The following is a 7,226-nucleotide window of genomic DNA, read 5'->3' as shown; positions in this document are numbered from 1 at the left end:
AACTGTTTCGGGTCAAATTAATTCTATGGAAACTAAATATTGTTTCCATATGGTTAAATTTTGTTTGTTTGGACTGACCATATAAAATGATTCCTTGAATTGGCAATCGCTTCAATGTTGTACTCCCTCCGTCCCGCAATAAGTGACTGAAAAATGACTCAACTTTGTACTCCTTCCTTCAATTAGAGTGTATGTTTTCTTTTTCTCATAGGAAAGGAGAATGCTTTAATTTTTTACAGAACAAAATTGAGATTGCTTTATTATTTAGTTAAAATTGGTGCCACGAATATGTTTCATGGAATCTGAGAATTGTTCCAAACGTATCGATAAAGTGCTTCCAATGAAGTAAAAACTGGCAATCTGAGAATTTTGCATTGAACCTCTTCTAAAATGGTGATGAAAGAGCACACATGTTGAAGATAAGTTTGGCCTTAATCTAATCGAGAAACAACTGTTTTTCATACCAGACAAGCAACTACTCCTCTCTGATTCAATGTGCCACACCATTCACTCACCGGTGTATCCATACACATGTTCATTACCTTTTGAATTTTATGCTCCCGCTTCTCCATGTGTCAACCCCTTTGTTCCTTGTTGACCCTAGCTTGTCTTGATACAACATCAAGCAACAACAAAAAATTACACCTGATACGACATCAAGCTATACAGGAACTATTAGACCACCCAAATTATTGAAGCTTCAGAATTTGTGTCTGGTCCATGCCTAATAAACTGGAAGAAAACCAAAATATACTTAATGATATGAATCAACTTGGTTAAGTATGGTCAAATACAATGCATGGTGGAATATCTGCACTGGAAAACAAAAGAATAGAAGATGGAAGAAGTCATGTACTCAATGGGTGGCTGTAAGTTCACATGTATCAAGACTTGGCTCACACATCATTGATCATGGGTTCTGTGTCAATATGGCTCCAGTGCCCAGTTTATCCCGGTGTTTTGTATTATTTCAGAATAGTATTTTCTATTATAGTGTTGATATAAGCAATTTAGATGTTTCAAATATTCCCAGCTCTTGACGTAAGAAATTTAGATAGAAAGATGCAGTTCACCTGTGATGTCTGCACCTAAACACCTAGAAATTAGGATAAGATGTATTTTAGTAACTGAATAATCTTTGACCGTCCAAAAGAACTACGATGTTTCTTTGGGAATAACAGCAGAACAAATAATCCGAGAATCATGGCTGACCTATGAGGCGCAGATGTCGTCGAGGACCTAGCTGGCAAACCAGTGCCAGAAGACGACCTTGAACCATGCCTCCTCTCCTTTGTGCAACCTTGAAACCACGAGCAATTACCTGGCATTATTTCATTATCTCAGCTAGTTTTATGACTTCGAACATATGAGAGTACTCTAACATGTAAAATAATTCTTTCCGAGGTTCCAAATAAGTCAACAGTAGGTCAAAAATAGGGGTGAAACATTGCCAGGCAGGCAGACACACAACAACAGCCGATGATTATAGCTTAAGGTCCAATGAGGATAATATAAGTAGTGAAAAACGGATTTTGTATCCACATCCCTATTGATCAAGGAGTAAGTCAACATGATACAAGGAACGTACAACAACACCTGAGACAATATAATTAAAACACTGCAGAAAAATTAGAGTTCGATGTAATCAAATATCTCTTTGTTAAATTTTAGCCGAACAACTTAACTTATAGAGTGTCGATGGTTCAGATCTTTTTCCTTTTAATTATCATGTGAGTTATTATAAAGTGGGTAATTTCTTTTAGCGGTATACAAAGTGGGTAATTCATATAGACTAAGACATGAAAAAAGGTTGTAGGTGGTGCAAATTCATAGCAAGTTTTATATTGGATGCACACAAACAACTGTGTGGACACACAAAAAGAAAACAATCACTTTGAAAGTTTGAATAGAAATGTCTACATGAACATCAGATAGTCTAGTGTCTCCACTGAAAGCACTACATGGACCCCTCATTAACAATTTAGCAAGGAAACTAATTATTATTATATCTAATTTCCAGCTACCAGTGGTAGGCGCAAAATGGAACACTGTTACGTAGGACAACAAATTTGGGCAGGAGGAAGTATAATGGTTATGAATGCCAGGCAAAGTGTATTAAGTTCATAACTATGAGCATGCAAATAATTTATATGAAGGGTCCCTTTTCTTCTGCATCCAACTGTACACAAATACAAAATATATATTACAACGGAAAATGTGTGAAGATGATGATGAATAACTTATTCTGAACTCTTTTGCATCTTGTATAATGGACAGGGATTGAGATTCTAATTTCGGCACTACTGGAGAGTATGTTGTGTGCAAAAAGAAACTACATGTAGTAATCTACATGATTGTTCGTACCAAGAGAGAAACAATTTTGCATCTAGTAGATGTGTGTATGTTTCAGGATTGCTTTCACAATATTTAGTTGGTATAGAAAAAACACTTAAGGCTAGCAAATAGAATTAACCTAGTACAAAGAAAGTAGAACTGACCACTGCAGTAAATTATGAACTGATATCACACATAAAACAGTAACATACCCCAAAATCTATTCCTCGCAGCTCCCCACAAGTCTTCCTTCGCCCTCTTCTGCTCCACACCAACCCCTGTTATGATTTCTCTCCCCTTAAATCACTCTTCTTACTCCGCATACCATCTCTGTCTCCCCAGCCCAAACATGCTAGTATCGTCAGTAGCCCGTCCGGCACCCCACAAAAGAAAACACAATACAACCCACACATGAATAATGATGTAAACATGCACGAAATTATGATCGCTCCAAGAAGATTATTCTGTAAATAACTTGAATGGTGTGTTCATATGCAGAAACATCTACTTCTTTACAAGACATTTACTTGTTTGGATTGCAAAACAAATATTGTTGTAGGAAATGATCTATTGGAAACTGGTACAAAAATTCGAACATCTTTAATGCTAGACATAGAACAAGCACACAACATCCTGTAATTATTTAGTTACAGACGTAGTGGTAAAGCTGTTGCCTTGTGACCATGAGGTCACGGGTTCAAGTCCTGAAAACATCCTCTTGCAGAAATGTAGGGAAAGGTTGCGTACAATAGACCCAAAGTGGTCGGACCCTTCCCCAGACCCTGCGCAAGTAGGAGCTACATGCACTAGGGCTGCCCTTTATTTAGTTACAGACGTACATGCATGACAGCCAGCATATATAGTCTCGTGATGAATTGTGTTCAATGGTGAAGAAACTTGCACCGAAGTGTTTCCTATTAAATGACCTCCCAAACCCAATGTTGGTTGGTCCACTCTACTAAGCTGTGCTATGTCAATAATCAAAAGAAATATATGCTTGTTTTACCACTGGCAATCATGAAAAGCCTACTGACTTTCGAATATAACTTAATCTGAAGATTATGTTATTTGCCCCGTCGACTTTGTTGCCTAGCTGGACAATCAGTACTGCAATTGCCTAGATCCTACCCTCCTACGGACACTTATCTTCTAATCTGGAGATGAGGTGAGTACAGGGGTCACCCATGGATACATTGTCTAGACGATGAGATAGCACAGGAGATGAAGCAATGTGTATACCTGGACGCCGCACTGATTGAGGCACTTGATGGCGACTGATAAGCGCCTCCTGTTGCCGATAAAATCAATTGTTATTGACCTTCGTTTAGGAGAATATCCAGAGTCAATGTGAAAGCATACGACTACATTTTCAATAAAATGGCTGAGAAATATTCATGTTTTTTATGGAAGCACAACATGCTCGGGAGGGTAAAACTATCAAATTAGAGCAAGGATACTTACAGGAATCCAATTTAATAAAACACAATTGAGAAATTAAGGAGATCATCTCAATACTGAATTACGAGGGTGGGTGATCCTCTAGGATTCCAGATCATTAAACACAACATCGTGCGTCGGTACGTTCACCCCGACTCAAGGGAGATAGTAGATTGATTAGAAATTCATTCTTGCTTCCTGTCGCATTGTCCACCTGTCTTGTTTCCTCGCAGCTCCACCTTCCCCTGCAGTAACAGCCAAACCCTAAAACACCGAGCTCCTCTGCATCTCAGCGGGAAAGATAGAGAGATCGGATTTCATCTCACAAGCACACTTTAAAACAGGAGTTGATGGATGGCATCCCTAGCCAAACCCTAGTAACAATTGTCTATTATTGATTGGCACAATCAGAACCTAACTAATAACCACCTTTTAGTCTCAGTAGATCTATAGATGTTGCATCCCACTTCACGTCCTAAGATTGTCTACAAAAACTTCACGTCTTAAGTGACAGAAGCACAAAGGCTTCCATCAACAAAATAAATTTTTCATAACAAAATCTCTGCTAGAAAGGATGCAACAATGACGGAGATATGCCTCTGTATTTACCTTACATCATCAGAAGTTCAAAATCAATGCTAGATTTATTTTTATAGAGAGATGCTAGATATGATAATACAACAATAGAAAATGCCACATGATCCATTTGTGCAATGTCTGCCCTCTAATTCTTATTTAAGTGCTGGAATTAAAAGGGCAAAGCAGTGGGACATCACCACCCAACCATTATTTTTTTTGGATATTAACAATATGACTTTAAGGGGGGAAATCCTCACTGAACAGTAAGCTCCCATTGCTAATCTAATAAAAATAAGTGATCAAAATATGCAGGTTCGTTGTATATAGTCTGCCGATCAAAAGATGAAATAAACAGCAGCGGCATTGCATTAGGGAGGTTCGTTGCGTACATACCAGATGTACTCAGCGACGACCACGGTAGTCTCAATGGCGAGGGCCAGAACCTTCAACCCAGATGCTCCTCCCGACGCCCCACACCCTTGCTGCGGCCGACTTCGTGTGGATGGCTTACTTGTCCTGCACCATGAATTGGCACTAACAAAGATTTTACTTCTAGGAAACAAATTTACCATAATGTGAAAGCACTGTAATTATGCGGCATAGCAGGACATTGACTTTATGCTTGCAGAGTTATCACCTCTAGATCTAGCAACGGTTGCCAAATTGCCACAACGATAGAGCCCCAACCAGATTACCGATCTATCTTAACTCTCAAGTATTAACTTGTTAAATGTACAATTCAGATGCAAGTGCAGTAGATTACTGCAGTTTAGCACTACTGTACAACCAACAATTAAGATTTCAGAGGGCAAGCACTGTAGAATAGCATATGCTACCTTCACATCGGGTCCATGAGGTGTCGTGCAGCCACTGTGCGAAACTGATAGGCTCAGCCACGGTATGGAGCACACTTATCTTCAAATCCCGACAATCAACATTGCCGCCACACTGGAAGATGCCAAGACAATTCTGAACCTCACATCCTGACCCGATGGCTTACGATTTTGCTGTTCTTTAATCTCTACATCCCAAATCAACTCTGGATCAACCAAAACAATAAAAAAATATTAGTAAATACTAAAAGGGAAATTAATGGCCGAATTAGGATATTTCTATATGCACCAAACATGCAAAAGTACTGATTCTAGGCACATGAATCGTACATTTGCATGCTTGGACGGACTGGTTGCATCAAAGATAATTAAGCTCTCAGTGTTAGCAAGTATAATGCTTAAATACTGGCAGAATCATGTTCCTCACGCATGGTGTTGCAATATTGCTTTTGGCCTCTAGCTTCGTCTTCCCATCGTCCTCCACATATGCTAGTTCAACCAAAACAGCCGAGATGAGACAGCAAGGAAGTGGGTCAGTGTTGTACCTCAAGGATTTTCCTTCTGAACAAATTCAGCAAAATAGATTACCTGGCATATAATCACCCAGTCGCTCCCAAGGTCCAAAGGCACAGGAGACGACGACCGGAACCTTCGCAAGAGGCTGGTCGTGGTGGCGATCAGACGTCGATCCCGCAGCTCGGCAAAAGGTGGCCATGGCTCGCGAGGCGCACGTGCGCAGTGTAGTTAGGGCATCACGGATCGAGGAGGTTGAGGAGGAGGCGCGACGCTCGCGCCAAAGACGACCGGCGACGAACCAGAGTTGGCGGAAGGAGAGGGCCATGAATCGGGGCGAGCTGCGGCCGCGGATGAACCAGGGGTCGGAGAGAGAAGGAGGAGAACGGAGAGGAAACAGGAGGCAGGTAGGTTGCGTGAGATCGCCGGTGTGGCCCTCATCGGCGGCGGGGCTCCTGGCCGGATCTACGTATGGTGGGGTGGGGGCTCTGGCAGGAGGTAGGGAGACGGAACCGCCCCGCCGCTACCGTCCCTGGGCGCGGCGCGGCTTCGCCGGCCGGCCCTCCGGCAGTGGCGTTGCGGGGAGCGGTGGGGGCGGAGTGGGCCTTGGGCGGCAGCACGGAGCGTGGCGGCTGGGCAAACCCTAGCGTTGTTTGAGATCGAGGGGAGCCTCGTTCCCATCGGAGCTCGAGGTTTTTTTTTCTTCGTAGGTTTTTTGTTGTTCGATTCTCTAGCGTGCGAGGGGCATCGCTCCCTTCTAAGGTGGGTTTTGGTTCTCCGGGTTTGGTTGAGATTTTTTGTCAAGGTGGGAGGTAGGAGTGAGGACAAAAAAAACCGAACGAAAATGGTGGAACGAAAATAAAACCCGGAACGCGACCTACCAACTGAGACATTAGGAGTAGAGATACATGCGCATGAGCAGCCCTGATTGATTAAATAGTTGATAAAAGTTAAGTAGATGTAGACAAAATTGCTTGCCTCCATCATCATCGGTGCTCATGCATAGCAGGCCCAGTTCGAGCAGCCCAGCCCACATAGGACGGCAGATGCAAAAAGGAGCTACGGCCAGGCAGAAACGCTAAACAATACAACGGAAAGTTTTTAATGTTCTTTTAGTACCACCTCGGATAGAAAAAAAACTAAGCGGGACGAAACTAAAAATATCACCTTGCTTTAATAGTAGGTATAGATATAGATAAATGAGGCACCGACGAAGATTGCCTCAAACACGTGTACGTGAGCTCACCGGTGAGAGCTCTAACCAACCAGCCACCGTTCGGTTCTCAGTGCCTCACTAGCACCTCATTTTGGTTGGGTGAAGTTGCATCACTGAGGGACGTGAATTTTTGGGTCATGCGGCCACGCGCTGCCAAAAATCGAGGCCATTGGGAAATACAGGGCAGCTGGCTAATTTTCAGCTTTTGGAATACATCTCATTAGACGGCACGCAGTGTGGACCAGGCCCGCATTCAATATCGTATGAATACACGAGCCACGCAACGCTCAGGTGATGAAATAATTGCTCTCTGT

The 7,226-nt window shown here is 42.2% G+C and overlaps 1 long non-coding RNA gene across 1 annotated transcript; it reads right to left on the bottom strand.

The window, feature by feature from the left end:
* Positions 1–548: 548 nt before the first annotated feature.
* LOC123095159 (uncharacterized) lies at positions 549–3,998 on the bottom strand. The gene is made up of 3 exons (XR_006446112.1): positions 2,547–3,998; positions 1,213–1,321; positions 549–1,096 (listed from the first exon to the last, which is right to left on the bottom strand). It is a non-coding gene; the product is annotated as an uncharacterized lncRNA (long non-coding RNA).
* Between the last annotated feature and the right edge of the window lie 3,228 nt (positions 3,999–7,226).

Source organism: Triticum aestivum, chromosome 4B, assembly GCF_018294505.1.
Source record: "Triticum aestivum cultivar Chinese Spring chromosome 4B, IWGSC CS RefSeq v2.1, whole genome shotgun sequence".
Lineage (NCBI taxonomy): Eukaryota > Viridiplantae > Streptophyta > Magnoliopsida > Poales > Poaceae > Triticum > Triticum aestivum.
Note: the sequence above shows the minus strand (reverse complement) of the source record. Positions and strands in the feature narration are given on the sequence as shown.